Source organism: Oryzias melastigma, linkage group LG19 (genome assembly GCF_002922805.2).
Source record: "Oryzias melastigma strain HK-1 linkage group LG19, ASM292280v2, whole genome shotgun sequence".
NCBI classification, from domain to species: domain Eukaryota; kingdom Metazoa; phylum Chordata; class Actinopteri; order Beloniformes; family Adrianichthyidae; genus Oryzias; species Oryzias melastigma.
Window position 1 is genome coordinate 7,452,583 of NC_050530.1, and position 17,624 is coordinate 7,470,206.

Below are 17,624 nucleotides of genomic sequence, written 5' to 3' on the forward strand. Positions count from 1 at the left end.
AATTTCAAACATTTCTCTTTCACTTCCTATGGGGCCTATTTTGCTCAATATTTCAAAAACTTTAAAGTTTATGAGCACCAAAAATACAAGCAGGAAAGTCCTGAAAGTGCTGAACGTTTTGGTACCAAGATTGCAGAAATAATCACTATAATGCTTTGAAGCATTCCCACAACTATTGTTTGGATCAATTGCACAAACAAACTCCTATAAGAACCAATCTAAAAATGAGATGTGTCACTGATATCGAGCATGAAAAGTGTACGAGAAAGCTATTGAGTTGGAAAATTTAGATCCAAGGGAAAGAAAAAGGTCATACAACTTTATATTTTCCGTCCGTCCCTGTACACTCAACCATCTGCTCGCATACAACAACATAAACATCCACTCCCTGAATCTCATATCTGATCTGCCACTCATAAAATTGGGTCAAGGCCTTCTTGTGCTACCATGGAAACCATTTCAACCACTTCACTGTGATCTGCTGATCCTAAATAAATAAGGAAATTTAATAAAATTGATTTCTTTATGTAAGAGATTGGATAGAAAATAGAATTCATTACAGGAGTTTTATTCCTTTGCCTCCTCTGGCGCTTTTCTGTTCTTTTTTTTCTGTCTTGAAGAATGATTGAAAGACGTAAAAGTACAGCTAAAGAAGAACAAGGCAATATGCCAACACCTTGTCTGATTGAGCGTAATTTAATAACATAGAGCGTGAAATATAAAGGGACTCTTTTCACAGATGTGTGACTGAATCCTCCAGTACCTGATTAAATTGGCCCAAGTGGTAAAACACAGGGGCAGAACCAGGAATTGGCAAGTACCAACAGAATGTCAGAATAAAGGACCGTGAAGCACAGAAAAAACTCAAAGTGGGAAAGAAAGCAGCAGATTAGGAGACGAACAAAGACCGGTCCAAATGATACGATGGGAAGAAAAAAGTTGATTTGAGAAATGGTTCGTCATTTTTACAGGACATTAGGTTAGCTGAATATGGCGGCATTGCATGCTGGCGTGTCATCCAAGTTTAAGCCATTGTCTGAAAAGTAATCATCGCATCAACCTCCTTGTGAGGTCTTACGTCAATAAGAAAAAGAGTTGGGACAAACAGAAGAAGTCAAGGTGGACTATAGTCATTTCTATTTCGAGGTCATTCAATTACAGACGTTCAAGTGATGAAAAGAACATGGAACAGGTTCAAAGTCTTGTCTTCTCGTCTGTTTTTGTGGGTTGCCGTGGTTTCACAGCAGTTTGTCGGCTTTGCCTTTAATTTACACTTTAGTAGCTGTGACACGACTTAAGACTTGAAAGATAAAGGCCTTTAAAGATTTTACAAGTTTCATAAGACGGAAACTAGTAGTAGTTAGGTAAAGGTAAAGTAGTGCTGGGAGTAGTGTTTTTTTTATTGTGCAATTAATTAATCATGACCTGTAATTATTATTTTAATTGCGACTATTTTTAACTTAATAGTTGCTATAAAAAGCCTAATTTTGAAGTATTTTCTTGAAATTTGTCAAAGTAAAAGATCAAAACAAAACCAGAAAAGTGGCTTTATGAAGTTTTTTTTTTAATATAACAAATTTCTAGCCTTTACGTTTACACCACCAACTGGATTTTTTTTTATTTCAAACAATTAAAAAAAAAAAAAAACTCCAGCATGTTCTAATTACCAAATCAATGAACAGTAGGAACACTTTTCAGAGCAATCCAAAAATATTGACCTCAAACTTCTTATTAATATCATAATACATACAGTATGTATTATTGTGTTTATTTATTTATTTATTTATTTTTTTTTGCACAGGTAATCTTAGGTTAGGAGTGCGAAGGGTTTGTAAGCTAGTGGGGGAGAGTGTAGACAGATGGGTGATGGGAAGTGGGGGCGGGCTCATTATGTGTAAACAGTCCTGGCCACAATTTAGAGGTGAATATCTAATGAACTACAGTATTCCTCCCTTATTCGCAGGGTTTAGGGACCAGCGGTATCCGCGAATACACCAAATCCGCGAATACAGGTCACGCCCCGCGACCACAGGATGTCTGTTACAATCCATACTCTTAAAAAATACTTTTGATCATACTTTGTTTAGTAAGGAACATTGGAGTATTGATCAACATGAAGAGCTTTTTTTTATTTTTTTTTAATTCAGAACAAAAGATTGTACAGCAGCGTACTTTATGAAACAGATAAGAAGTGTCTGTCTGTGCCTTAAAATCAGGAGCGCGCACTTCCTCTTTCTTCAAATAATAAACAACTGATAATTATCCTCCACGATTATCTTCATCAGCCAATCAGGATTTTTTCAACTATGTCTGTGTCAGCCGATGCCATTTCTCCATGCAGGGGCAAGGAGTAAAGAGGATGCTCCGCCGTGCGGAGATACACCTCAGCAGCGCAGCACCTCCTTTGGATGCTAGAGTTTCATAAAAGTGTCTTGAGTTTTTGTGACAAACCGGAAAAGTGACTAAAAAATAAAATCTGCGAATACATGAAACCGCAAATGAAAAACCGCAAAAACGTGGGGAAACACTGAACTGTCGCTCTGCAGAAACGGTGTCCTAGAAAACAACACCTGTTTCTTGGCTTTGGCTAAAAAATGTATAATTATATCTATAAGACCACTGAATGCTTCAAAAAATGTTCAAAAGATAATTGTAGTGGGTACTTGAATCTTTTAATACTCTATAAATATCTCCACTCTCACAAGACTATTGATAATCCGACTATATTGGCGCTCTATTACTTATAATATTCAACATTCCAGCTTTCTTGGTTTCATCTTTAAGCCATCTAACCTGTGCTCTCTTTGATAAACTCACTCCTATAATCATATCCCTGCGTGTCACTCCCAAAGTGAACATCAGCATCACTTATCTCCGTTACCTCCAGCTCTGCCTCCTTTCTTCCCCTCAGTGTCTGTGTGCTTCACAACATCACTACTCTCACTATCCCGCGCAGCGTTTCTTTTATTCTCGCTGGCACTCTTTTGTCACGCATCACACCTGACACCTTTTTTTTTCCTCCCCCAGCCCTCCTTACACATGCCTCTTCACCTCTTTTCCACACTCTCTGGACTCTTGACCCTAAGTCCTTAAAATCCCTTCTTTACCTCGGCTCCCTGTGAGATTCCTGTCTGACCCGATCAGTCAGCGTGTCCATCACAGCAAACAGGAGGGGGGGTTAGAGCTGATCCGTGATGCAGTCCCACCTGAACTTTGAGCTTCTCTGGGACACCTACAGGACATCTCACCACAGATCTTCAAATTTTTACCTATTCCAGGTTTAGTTTTGTCTCCTTCTGAGTCAAAACTCCCAAAGGTGCAAGGTCATTAGATAAAGTATTTCCATTTTTTTAAATATTTTTTTGACAAGTTTCTATCATTTTTTTGATTAAATTATCTATAAGCAAGTGTGCTAAGTTATAACGTTACATTAATTTAAATCTAAATTCCAGATTTTTCTGCTTCATATGTATCTATTAGCAGATTTCCAAAGCTAACAGATTATTTTTAATTTCCAAAGGACTTTTTGGTTTGATATAAAACATTAAAATATATTTTTATTTGCAAACTGTGGTTTTGTTTTTCACACATTAATTATTTTGCACTTTCAATAGAGAAATAAATAAATAAAGATCAACTGGGAAATGATAAAAAAAATACAGACTTTTTTTTTTGTAAAAAGTATGAATATTTTTTTCTGCAGAATTACTGACTGAGAAATGTATTTGTCTCCGTTGATGTTAAGGTGCTCAGTTAATCTCTGGTCAATTGGCTGTAAACATCTGAAGCAAGGTCACGTCTGTGTTAACAGTGTGCACATGCAGTAAAAACAGAAGCGCCGCTTTGCTTCCACAGAATTACCGTATTTGTTTCCCTTATACTCAAGTGCAACTATTTGTGATTTCTAACAAATAAATAGTCTCATATTCACACTAAAAAGCATTAGACAGCACTATAGGTGTGTATCAGTATTTGCAACTTGTCAGCAGCACAAGTCCAATGCTGCGCTCACAGAGAACGCGATTCGTGCAGCAGAGGCGGTCGGTTTGAGTGGGCGTGGCTAGAGTTCAAATATATAAATTTAAAGCATGTATAAAGTTCTCACATTCATGTGAAGCTATGCAAGTTTCTGTGACCATTTTCGGGCTTTATGGCCATTGATCACGCCAATCAGAGATTTGGATTTGGTCTCCTTTGAAAAAGAGATTCTTAACCTAGTTAATAGGAGTTCCCTGGTTAAACGAAGGTAAACAAAAAACAAACAAAAAAAAACACGGAAGTGCCATCCGTTAGAAAATGGATCATGGAGGAGAAATTAGTAATTGTGAAAGAAAACGCATTGAAGATGTGTCACAATAAAGAAAATAATAAAATGAAATAAAATAAGTTGTCAAAAAAATAAAAAAATAAAGAATAATTAATAAATAAATAAATAAAAGTTTTTTAAAAAAATGTCACATCCCCAGTATAAACGTGGCATTGCACCAGGCTTGGCCGATTTGTTCAGAAGTGTTCAGACTTATACTGCAGAACAATATGATTTTTTATGTCTTACTCTCTTATAGGGTCCAGATGACCCTTATATTGATGTGTGATCTCCCCAATGACAAAAGTTCACAGTATTTTATGTCTGCCACGGACACCAGTGAAGACAAAAAAAATTATTGGAAAAAAAAAAAAAGTATTTTTCTTATTTTAAAATGAGTTACCGGGGTCCAGATGACCCCACTTTTAATGTAAACATGCCTAGGATAGCAATGCATCTTTTGGCTGCTGCGACTTATACTCCAGAGCGACTTATAGTGCGCCAAATACGGTAGGTTTTTAAGGCAAAAGGCAAATTAAATTTAGGTAGTCATGAAACAAAGGTCACAATGCTCTTCATCTGCTTTGATGTGCTAAGCATGCTCTGCTTCATTGGACTCTCAAGCGGAATGCGAGCATGAAAGCGGGCAGAATGGATGAAGGGGATGTTTGTTTCAGCAGCGCTGGAGTCCAAGACCCAAGATTCCCATCTGTCTCTATGCTGCCATGGATGACAAAGACGTTCAAGTTTAGCAGGTTTGTGTTCCTTCATCCTCATCTATGTAAGACCACAGCTACATTAAGAAAAAATATATATATTTGATTATTCATTTTTATATCTAAAGTATTTATAATGACAATTTTTGCATTATGTTTTTGGTGTTTTTGGGGTCCTAAAACATGTTTTCTGTGCTCTATCAAACATTAGCAAAAATATTTCTAATACACAGTTTGACAATAAAGTTTCTTTTTTAAATAAAATTTAACTCTTTCTTTTTAACAAACATTTCTAATTCTTTTGACAAAGAAAAATTTCAAATATCATCAAGCAAAAATCTCAAGACAAAACTAATATTCCAATTTTCACAGACCATCATTTACCGACCAACAAGCTAACTCCTGATTGTAACAGTAGAGGCCATAAAAATGACCAATCACTGTCGACTGGCTCCAACATGGCGACTGAATTGACTTCATTTCGCTAGAGCCAGAAGTAAGTCATTTTCTCACTCTGTCCAGTTGTATTATACAGTCAATGAGAACTCCTTAGTGTCCTTCAAGTAAGAATTACTTCATTTTTATTACTCCACTTACCCTCAGTCATCACTCTCATTTCTATTAAGTATCCTCTTCTCTGCACGCAAGAGAGAGATTATCTACGTAACATAAATGATCTTTATCTGCCGGTGTGAACGTAGAATAGGACCTTACCTCCGACTCTGCTTTTGTCCCATGACTACAATCCAGCCAAAACACTCAATCGTTTTTATTTTTATTTTTTTTTTTGGTATTGGACTGTGACACAACCTTTTCAAAAACGCATGCGCTGCAAAAACTGGAGTAAAAAGATCATTGTTTCAAGAAAAAAAAACAATTGGTTATTTTCTTTCTTGGAAGAAAACGTATTTTAGCAGAACAAATTTTCAAAAGCAAAATAATCTTAGTTTGGCAACTGATTTCTTAGTGGTTGGAATTTATCTCTTAATCCATAAAGACCCAGACCCATGTTTCCTAAAAACTACAATTATATGGAATACACCACAAACCACGTAGACCACGTAATGATCTTGTGATCTTTTCATGGCATGCAGACATCTAGTGGAATATTTATCCGGAATATTAAGCTTGAAATATAAAGCTTAATCATAGTAAGAATAAACGAAATATCCGATACTGATCGGGGGTCAAAATCTGATATTTATCGAGTCATCAACCACGTGATGGGGCCCGATTTTTGATCACGAGACTGGATCGAGACATCTGATATTATATATATATATATACATATATATATATATATATATATATATATATATATATATATATATATACACTGGGAAATGAACATCATGTATGCAGATGATATTTTATTTTATTTCTGTGATTAAAAAAAGCAGATATCCAGCTTTTTATCTCACTAATCAAGAGTGGATGTCCCAGGAGACTTCTGATGAAAGTTTGAATGCACATCTTGGACAAGCTGTGTTAATCATCTAACTACTTCTGCTGAAGAGATGATCAAACAGTCATAAAATCGCACAACTTTTTCAATTTTTTCATGACTTTTCTTGTTGCAAAAAAGCAGGATAAATTAGGCAAATTCCCCTTTTTTTATTCTGGACATAATTAATCTGGAATATATGAATTTATTCCATCTAAACTGAATGTGTTTTGTGTGGCAGTTCCTTTTTCTGGGGATATTTTATTCAGGTTAGGATCAGCATATTGATGTACTAAAACATAGCCAATGTTGGACGGTTTGTTTGTTATTTTCTCAAGATAGTAACTAACCAGTCTGCAGTTTTTTGAAAATAAGAGAACCTTTCTTTAGGTGTTATGTTTCCATACTTTCACACATCTATCCAGGCATGAGTTCATTTTTACAGAAACCTATAGAACTTTATAGAAAGTCTATAAGCAAGGATTGCCCAGACCTCCACCGTCTGCTCTTCTGGAGACTTGTGGGGAAATATCAGTGTGTTCAGAGGGCCACTTTTCAACATGTTTGTAACACGTCAACGGATAGAGATTCCAAGCGACGTTCCCTGTTGATCTCCTCTGAGCTCCTCCATGATAACAGCTACTCTACAATTGAGGCTGTATGTAGAACTGTTTGCTCTCACCTCACAGCTTGAGTCCACAGATGAAAGTAGGAACATAATTGACTTGTAACTGAAAGCCTCTTCTTATACAACTCAACTGTTTTCACCACAGTTGACTGCAATAAGGTTACTGCGTTACTGTACAGCTATGGAAACATCAAGTATGTGTTCAAGAATGGGCTAAAAGTGGGTTCTAGAACGTGCGTTTAGCCAATAGAGTTTGCACTGGACAAGCAGGGAGGAGAAACTTCTTCTATTGTTTGCAACTGCATGTCTGCCATCTACAGTTAAATAAGTTTTGGTGCAAAATGTCTTTTTCTGTCGCAGCTCTGTTCCGATATTTCTTTAATCCAAAACAATAGACTGTGAACTTTTCATGGAGGACTGTCACTCCGTATCTTAAAAAGCGCGTGCTTCCTCTCTCAAAAGTTCAGTGCAAGAGGGCATCTCTATCAAGAATTTGCAGGTTTCATCTATAATAAACACCTGCTCTGGATGATAATTATCATTTTCGAGCTGCTCCTGAGTCAGCTGATGCCATTTCTCCATGCAGGTTTGTTGTGAGTGCATGCACCTGTGTGAGTAGTGGACATGCTCTTCTACTGCGCTCCCCTCCCGGAAAATTCCTGCAGCCCTCGGTGCATCTTCGGAAGCAAAACTTTCATACAAGTGTCTTGAGTTGTCTAAGTTTTTGTGACGGACCGGAGGAGTCACATGACTGAAAAAAAAATCTGAGAGTTTGAGAAACCACAAATAAAGAAATACGAACCTTAACAGCAATTTAATGTTGTTTGAAAGAAGATTGTAGGCAGCTAAGAAGAATACCGCCGTAAAGCGGAAAACGGAATCGCTAGCTTAGGGCTATACTGGTTCTGGCTAATGTTGTCATCATTTTCTGCCAATCAACGGGTGGCTATAGCGGCTCCACCCCAACCTTCCCGTTCCATTTTTCTATGGAATGGGTCGGAACTGTTTAATGGGTCCATTTCACAATGAAATCACTGAAAATTGCGCACCGGACTATACCGCCCCGTACCGGATCGCTCAGTGGAAACGAGGCTTAACCTTAACCCTGTATCGGTGCCTTAACCCTACCCCGGTATCTGGACTGCGTTTGGGCCATATCGCGTCTGGTACCAGTTTGGGTCTGGTATAGTGTCCCCAGGGTTGCAGACCCTTGATTTTACCAACAGCCAGCGCGTCAAAAAACGATGAATAGGGGACACCAAAAATGTCAAAAAGTGAGTCCTTAACCAAACGTCAAGATGTGACAACTTGGGGATGAGAATGTGTTGGGTGTGAATATAGCCCATATGTCTGCCACCCTTCCTTCAGTTTTAAACAAACCAGAATTTTTAACTTGTGAGAATGACTTTTTCCAAACCCTCCAGCGGGGATTGTGAGGTTTGGGTGCTGCGGCGTTTCAAAGTCTTTGTGTTCCAATATTTGTTTAGTTTGTCAAAACTCAGCTTCAATCACCCTCCAATTTAAAGAATGCTTTCTGTCTGAAAATCATCTCCATCAGACAACCGTTTTCATTTTTATTTGACAACAGACAAGCATGATATGTTTTGAAAAGAGAATCATTTGCTGGAATTTTTAAGTCTATTTTTTCCTGATAAGAAAGGAGAATACATTTCTAGCAGTTCTGACCTGCTGTATTTGCATTTGGAAATGGTAGCACATTGGGCAGCAAACCTTTCCTGCAGAAGTGATTTTCATAATGACATGCAGGCAGCTCTCCAGAAAAAGAGACTGCAAGAAGTAAGATAAGGTGCTTGCTGACAACTGAGAGAATGTTAATATTCCTTTCATTGTTCAGTGGCTTGTTCAAAGTTATTGCTCTTTCCCACCTTGAATTTTTTTTTTGTATTGTAACATAAAATGGCAGGACTTGTAAGAAGGAATGATTCCTGACTGAATCTGTTTTCGTCAAAATTACTAAAATATGAACGTGTTGCTGCCAAGGAAAACAAGTTGCTCTTGGCCACTCCCACTTTCCCCAAAACGACTTCAATGTTTTAAAGTCCCACTCCAATCATCGTTTGATCAGCTTTAAAGTCCTAGTGGCCTTTTAATTATATATCTGCCATCTCAACATATTCTAATTCCCAACCTGTCACATCTTAAGGCAGGGTGAATGATCCATTTTTGGCTGTTCCAATTACATCAGGGATCCAGTTATTTTGTCGGATGCGGTACCGGGCGCAGCACCGGAAGCAGCACTGAACACGCACAGAACATGGACTGAACCTCGGGACGCAGTCAGTACCCTAATACTAGTCTAGTCCGCATCTGGTACCACGTGCGGAACCAGTGTCGCATTCAGAACTGGTACTGATCCGTGTCTGCTACCGGTACCAATCTGTGTCTGGTACCGATTTGTGTCCAGTACCAGCATCGGTCCGTGTCCAGTACTGATCCGTGTCCAGTACCGGGACCAATTTGCATCCGGTAAAGGTACCAATCTGTGTCTGGTACCAATCCGTGTCTAGTACCGGTACGATTCATATCCAGTACCCATACCGAGCTGTGTCCAGTACCGATTCACCTAAAGAACCGGTACCGATCCGCGTCTGATACTGGTCAGTCTCCAGTATTGATCTGCGTCTAGTACCGATCTGCGTCCAGTATCAGTCCACATCGAGTACCAGTACCAATTCATGTCTGGTACAGATCGATGTCCGGTACCAATCCATATCCAGTATCGGTACCAATCCGCGTCTAGTACCGGTACCAATCGGTGTCCAGTACCGATCCGCGTTTGATACTGGTCAGTCTCCGGTAAAGATCTGCGTCTAGTACCAGTCCGCGTCCAGTACCAGTACAAATCCGTGTCTGGTTCAGATCGACGTCCAGTACTAATCCGTATCCAGTATCGGTACCTATCCACGTCCAATACTAGTACCAATCCGCATCAAGGACCGGTACAGATCCATGTCCGGTACTGTTCTGTCTCCAGTAACGGTACCGATCTGCGTCCTGTAATCTGTGTCCAGTACCAATCCACGTCCAGTTCCGGTACCGGACGCAGGTACCGATACTGGACAGTACCAGTACTGGACAGCTACAAGCTTTTTCCATTCTCCGTCTGCTTGTGATTCACTACAATTTGAAGAAAGAAATACTCAGAAATGCAATTTTAAGCTTACTTTTCATTTGATTTTTCCTCCATTATGAGAAAATCCCACAAGAACATTTTAAAAACCTTAAAAAACACCAAAAAAATTTTATGGAGTTGGTCTTTCAAAAGTTAAGGTTCGAATTGAAATTTGATTTCCACATTTGATTCCTCCCCTAGGGGAGGCATGGTGAGCCATTTGATGGCTTAATCCCCACCCTCCTTCCTCCGCCCCAGTTTTTTCGGTACGACCATGGACTTGAACCCTCAACTTCCCAGTCTCAGGGCAGACTCTCTTCCACTGGGCTAGTATGAGCCAGTTTTCCTGCTAAAACAAACGTATTGGCAGCATCATGGCCATCACTACAGTCGGATAAACACCAAAGCAGCAGGAGACCTGACATTTGTTTGTGCTCCTCCTTCTGCACAGCTGTGCAAATATTAGCTTTGACTTTACCTGATTAATCTCAGATCAGATAGTTATCCCACTTGAACATCTCCTTTGTCAGTGGGACAACAATAAAGTTATAATCCTGTGAGATCAGATCACTAAAAAAAAATCATTTTGGCTGCAATTTTTCCTTGTGGAACCTGAATACTAATACCATACTGGAAAGGAAAAACTTTGATAAAAGTTCTCATTAAGGAGAAATGTCGCAAACATTTTTAAGTGTATTTTCAGACTATTAAAAGCTGGCTTTAACCCCACAACCTCCATGTTTTGAAGCTGGTCTATAAATCTTTGGGGTTTTAGAAACTGATTATAAGATTCTAGTATAACTTTCTACTCGTCCTGTGAAGCAGAAGTCAACGTAGTGGAGTTCCAGGAATTCATCTGATCAGAGATCCATGACGACATTTTTTATTTTTTTTGCTGCAGTAATCACCAAAATAGGAAAAAAAGAAAATCTCTCATCATGTGTAGTAAACTGTCTCCAGTTTTAGCGGTCGGCAGAATTTGGATGTCAGTGTGAGTGGTTGAGATTGGGATATTTTTCACCTAATTGGGCTTCGTTTTACAATGTGAGACTAGTAAAAAATGTGCAGTTGGTCAGCATTTTAAATGTTTAACTAACAGTTAGAGGGTTTTAATAAGTATTTAAGAGAAAATAAAATATTATAAAATGAATTGACATTAATTGGAAAAGCTCTAGGCGTGTTCGTTTCCTTTCAGATTTCTCAGAAAGCAAATGTAATTCTTTCAAGATATATCACTTTCTCTGTCTAATTTCCTGAACAATCATTTAGATGGTTTCTTGTTTTGTGGTATTTTTGTTTTCTTCATTAAATTTTTTTCCCTTCTTTAATTAATTTATCCTAAGTCCTGCACTTCTAAGTTTGGTTTCTGTGTCATTTTTTAAGTTGCATTGACCTAAGCAACATTTAGTCTGTATCTTAGCTGAATATTCTAAATCAGATCTGGCAACCCAAGCTGGAATGCACTGAATATTGCTTCCTCTTCTCTTCCCCTTCAACTCTCTTCCCCTAAATCATAAATGTGTTCCTCATTTCAGATGCATCTGCAGGAACAGCTTAATTAATGTCTAGAAGAACAGAAAAGGAAACAGACTGAACAGTCAGGCTGCTATTTTGAAAGATCACAGAAGGTTGTACGTAAACAGGAAAAGTCAGATAAAGTGTTAGAAGCACCTGAACGATTTTCTTGAAAAAAGCTGTTCTTTTTCTCAATTGTTTGACGATGTAGGATGGCGGTGGGAATATGAAGACAATAACGACCCCGGATCTCATCTTTTTTCCCTGCAACAGTTTAAATATGTAGACTGTGAATCTAGCAAGGCAAGAATCTCACTACTTTTTAAGGATGGGGGACATCTGGGGTCATATTCCTGGAAGAAAATTCTAGTGTCTAGAGTTGGTGTAGAATTGGCAAAAATAAAAGCTACATTCACACTGTCCTCAGTAACGAGAGTTTAATCAACCACTAAAATGAAAAGAATATGTAAAGACGTGTAAACGCAGGTTTCAGATGGCTAGTAATTTTATCGTCAAATCAATGTCCTTGATTTCAGGCTGTTTTAGGCCTAACTAGTAATGTCAAAACTACAACTAGTTAACTAGTGACAGCCAAAAAAGTGAACTAGTTAACTAGTAATGTTTACAAGTGTGCACTGGTGAACTTACTAGTTAACTAGTGCATTTTTCTCTCTTACAAGTTAACTAGTAAGACTTACATAGGTCTCACTAGTCAACTACTTAACATTTAGTATGTCACTTGTAAACTAGTGTGATATTTTGGTTGCACTACTTAACTTGAGAGCTTTGCAGGAGCCTTACTAGTGAACCTGCAGAAATGTATCATGTGACTAGTTAACTAGTGGCCTTTTTAGAGTGTCACTAATTAACTAGTAAGCACAAATAGGTTCTACTTGTAAACAAGAGTGTTTTTTTTTAAATAATACTAGTTAACTAGGTCACTTTTTTGGCTGACACTAGTTAACTAGTGAAATGTGTCTATCTTGCAAGGTAACTAGTAAGATTAACATAGGTCTCACTAGGTAAGTGAAATATGGTGATATATCGCTAAATTTAATTCCGCGATATATCACTAAATCAAATCTAGCAATTTATTGGCAAATTAAAAATATTGCAATGTATCACCAAATGAAATATCCAGATATATCACCAAATGTAATATTCTGGTATATCGCCAAATGAAATATCGTGATGTATCACTAAACAAAGCATCACAGAATATCGGCAAATGAAATATCGTGATGTATCACTAAACAAAGCATCACAGAATATCGCCAAATGAAATATCGTGATATATGGCCAAATTAAATATTGTGATTTATCACCAAATGAAATATTCTGATATATCACAAAATCAAATATCGAGATATATTGCCAAAATGAAACATAGCAATATATCGCCGAATGAAATATCGTGATGTATCACCAAACAAAAAATTGCGATATATCGTCAAACGAAATATTGTGATATTTTGCCAAATTCAATATTGTGATTTATCACCAAATTAAATATTCGGATATATCGCAAAATCAAATATCGAGATATATTACCAAAATGAAACATCGCAATATATCGCCGAATGAAATATCGTGATGTATCACCAAACAAAATATTGCGATATATTGTCAAACGAAATATTGTGATATTTTGCCAAATTCAATATTGTGATTTATCACCAAATGAAATATTCTGATATATCGCAAAATCAAATATCGAGATATATTGCCAAAATGAAACATCGCAATATATCGCCGAATGAAATATCGTGATGTATCGCCAAACAAAATATTGCAATATATCGTCAAATGAAATATTGTGATATTTTGCCAAATTAAATATCCTGATATATCGCTAAATCAATTTTCCCTATGCGACATATTGATGATTTGAGGAAAAAGCAAAATACTTTATTTTTTCTTATAATTATGATTATTATTATTATTAAGGTGGAATTTAGATTCTGTGAAAGATTCCGAAAAGTTTATTAACGGGAGCAGGCTGCACGTCCAACAACAACAAGTTGGGCTCACCCAAAGCATCAATATGTGACGTGGCGGCGGTCCCTACTCATGCATCCATATATGATGAGTTAAGATTGAGGCCTGGTGTGTCTGTATCTTTAAATTGAGATTCATTAATGAGGACAAAAAAAAAAAGATTTTGAGAGGTTGCACAGCCTGCAGATGCCAGATGCCGCAAAGCTAAATTTGCTTCTCGAAGGATCTTACAGCAGAAGAACAAAACAGATGTGCACCGTAAGCATCAACAAAGAGGTGCTGCTAAAGAAAGTTTCAGAACAGATGAAGGTTTCTCACAAAGACCTCGGCTCCAATAATGAGGCTGGAGTTTTTGCCGCCAGACAAGAGGCAGAACGCACAGAGCTGGGTTAAAGTCACAAGTGTTTGCTAACAAGAGCTTAAGAAGAACCTGCAGATTATTAACAGCCTTAAAGCTAAGCAGGATGTTCTCTGACAAACGATGGGTAAGGAGATTGCTTTGCTGACAGTAATGTCATCTAAGAGAGAGCAGGTCTGCAGTCAGAGGATCTGAAAACTTAGCTTCAAAGATAAAACCCACCTCGCTGATTATCGGCTAATCTGCGTCCAAGTGGTACGCCGATCCAGCAGCAGCTGCTGTTCCCTGAGATCTGTGTTCTCTAAGCTATGAAAGCGACCCGGGACTGGGACACCACAGAAGGGAGACCATTTTGATCCTGAGGCTGTTTGGAAAAAAACATTCTGACAGGCTCCCGGAGACAAAGAAAAGCTTCCATCATTCTGGGTTTGAGGAAAAGTTCAAAGACCTGAAACAAAAATAGATCCAAGAAAACTAGATCTCTCCAGTAAAGTTTTTAGTGCTCAAGTAGATTTTTTGGTAGTATTTAAAATAAACGTGTACTCTTGTTAGTTTTTCTCTATCATCCTATTCTTTCAAATAAAACTAGATCCATATCTACGACAATATTTTACCTTGAAAAGCTAAAAATTGATTTTCTATATGAAATATAAGAGGCTCCGCCTTTCACTCCTTGTGGGTGCCGCCCATTTTATGACATCAACCTATAGCTGGCCTCGTAGTCTTTGCAGATTAGGTGCAAGAAGAACCACTACTTCTTAGAGTTGATGCTAAAATGAAAGTGTTTTGCCGATCACCGTTAGCTCAGCGGAGAAAGTGGGTATTAGCCTGGGGGGCGGTGCTGGCGGTGCAGAGTCTTCTTGGAAGGGGCTGTTCCCCCACTTTAATATGTATGAATGCGATGAACCAGTCAGGGATTGGGAGAGACAGGTGCTCAGAGAGCAGGGTTTTAGTGAAGTGTGATTGATTGATTGATTGATTGATTGATCTGGTTCATTTTAAACATAAATTGTTAACAAACACTAATTTTGGAAATATTGTTTAAAAAAAACATATTATTAAAAAAATAAGGTTTGTGGATTTCATTAAAATTAAATTTCAACAATATTCTCTCTTTAATAGCAATAATGACAGTATATAGCCTAAAGTGTATTTTTTCTACACTCCATTAGATTTTTAAAGATCACAAATAAACGTAATAAATATTCATATTTTTTGGAACAGAATATCCAAGTATTTGGACACTTGTTACAGGCCTAAGCAACATGGAATAGTATTGTGATAGTAGGGCTACCAAGAACATAAAATGAATAGATGTATAAAAAACACTTAAGGTAGATGAGGTTTGGTATATTAAGCAGAAGTGGAAGGAACAAAAGCTGGACATCACAGCAACTCACTCAGAAAAGGTGATCAGGACGCAGCAGCTGAAGCTGCTTCATCTTAAGTTTGGTGGTAATAAATGTCACTAATCTGAACAGCTCACTGAACACCATATGTTCAGAAGCACGCCGGCTGAAACGAAACGACAGGATTATGTAATAGAAGAATATCTGCTTGATTAGTTCTTCTCCTAGACCAAAAAAAAAGAAAAAAAAAATCACATTTATCTTTCTTATTTTTCTTTACCTTTGAAAATATAGAAATCAACGGTAAGCATATAGGAGACGCTTCAATATTTGTTTTGATCTGAATGTCAAACGCGCCTCAAGTGCTTCTTCAACTACTTGAAGTTGTGACAAAATAGAAATGAGCTCTTCTAACAAATTAACCTCCACACAGTATTTCATTAGCACCGTCTTATCATCCCATTTCTAACCACCAGAGGTAATAAAAGACAACAGGTGATGTATGAAACATGCAGCTGCTGACATGCATGTCAATACAGAATCATGGCGTGTCATGCTCGGCGTGACGAGGCAGACCCAGTTGCTGGAACCCGGAAGGAGGATGTGAGACTGGAGAGGTTTTTAAATAAAGTTTTATTGTCCGTGGGGATAATGGCGTAGTGTCCGGAACCAGGAATGAAGGTGGAAGCTTGAGAACGATGACCTGCCGCGGACTGGAGCGGCCAGGTGGAGTACGAGGTGAGTCCGGCAGCCGGTGCGTGGCGTGGTGAGGATCGGCGTGGTCCAAGGCGAGGTGCTTAGGCGAGGCGGGACCCAGGTCGGCACATGGGAGGTAAGGACCTGGAGGTAGAGGAGTCAGGACGTGAGACGAGGCGAGACTTAACGAGAGCATACAAAACTGTACGTAGCAGGCCAGGTAACTTCACCGGGTAAGGCAACGAACTGGCGAAGAATGCTGGGGAGGGCTCCTCTTAAATAGGCTGGAGTGGAGGTGATGAGTGCCGACAGCTGGGTCCAATTAGGATGTGGAGGAGGAGCGCAGGAGGACCATGACATGGCGGCCTTTTCTGAGTAATTCAACCAACAGTGTTATGATCCCAAAAGATTACTAAATACACTTGATAGATTTCCCTTTTTTTTTAATTCCGTCATTCATTTCTGCAAATAAAAACCATAACTTTCTGTGACAACACTCACCCTTTATTATTGGACGTCTCACGGACGTACAGATTATTTTCATATCTGACCTGAGCGTCTTCCTCTAATTCCAAACAATGTCCAGTTCGAACAAAGCGATCAATTTAGACAAAATACATGTTGAAAAAAGTGCAGGAAACTGACATTTATTTGAACTTTTTTCTTTAAAAGAAATGTTGACATTTTTGTCAACATAACTAATAAGTATGCATTGTGTTGCATGGTGGTTAGCACTTTTGTGGCCCTGGTTCAAGTCCCAGCCAGGGGGACCTGAAAAGAATCACCGACCGGGCCTTTCTGTTTGGAGTTTGCATGTTCTCCCCGGGTTTAGAATGAACAAATGAATTAATACATTTTGCGTTATAATTTGCTTAAGACTTGGAGATTTTTGTACAGAGTCCCTCAAGGGACATTGAATGAAAAAAAAAAAAAAAATCTGAAAATAATTATTTTTTAATGAAAGTAAAAAAGTGTGTTTGGTCAGCACCAATTACTATCTGGTGTGAACCAGTTACTATCTAGTAACTGATTTTTTTTCTTCTAAAAATTGAAGTAAAAAATACTTTTTTTTCTTGTTACTAACTGGTGCCCATCAGATAGTAAATAGTAAATGGTCCGCACCAGTTACCATCTGGTGCGCACCAGTTAGTAACCACAATTTTTTTTTACCTAAATTTTTACAAAAAAAATTCTGGTTACTAACTAGTGCACACCAGTGACTATCTGGTTTGCACCAGTTACTACCTGTGCTCACCAGCTACTCTCAGGTGCGCACCAGTGAGCAACCAGCTACTACCTGGTGCGCACCAGATAGTGAATAATAACACACCAGATGGTAACTGGTGCACACCAGTTAGTAACCAGAAATATTTTTTTTTTCTATTTCAATTTTCAGAAGAAAAAAAGTTGGTTACTAACTGGTACGCACCTATTACTATCTGGTGTGCACCTGTTACAATCTAGTAACTGAAAAAAAAAAA

The 17,624-nt window shown here is 38.1% G+C and overlaps 1 protein-coding gene across 6 annotated transcripts in view; it reads right to left on the minus strand.

The window, feature by feature from the left end:
* The window catches only part of LOC112154115 (protocadherin-15), a 272,438-nt gene that overhangs the window by 179,436 nt on the left and 75,378 nt on the right, over window positions 1–17,624 (minus strand). The window lies entirely within an intron of this gene.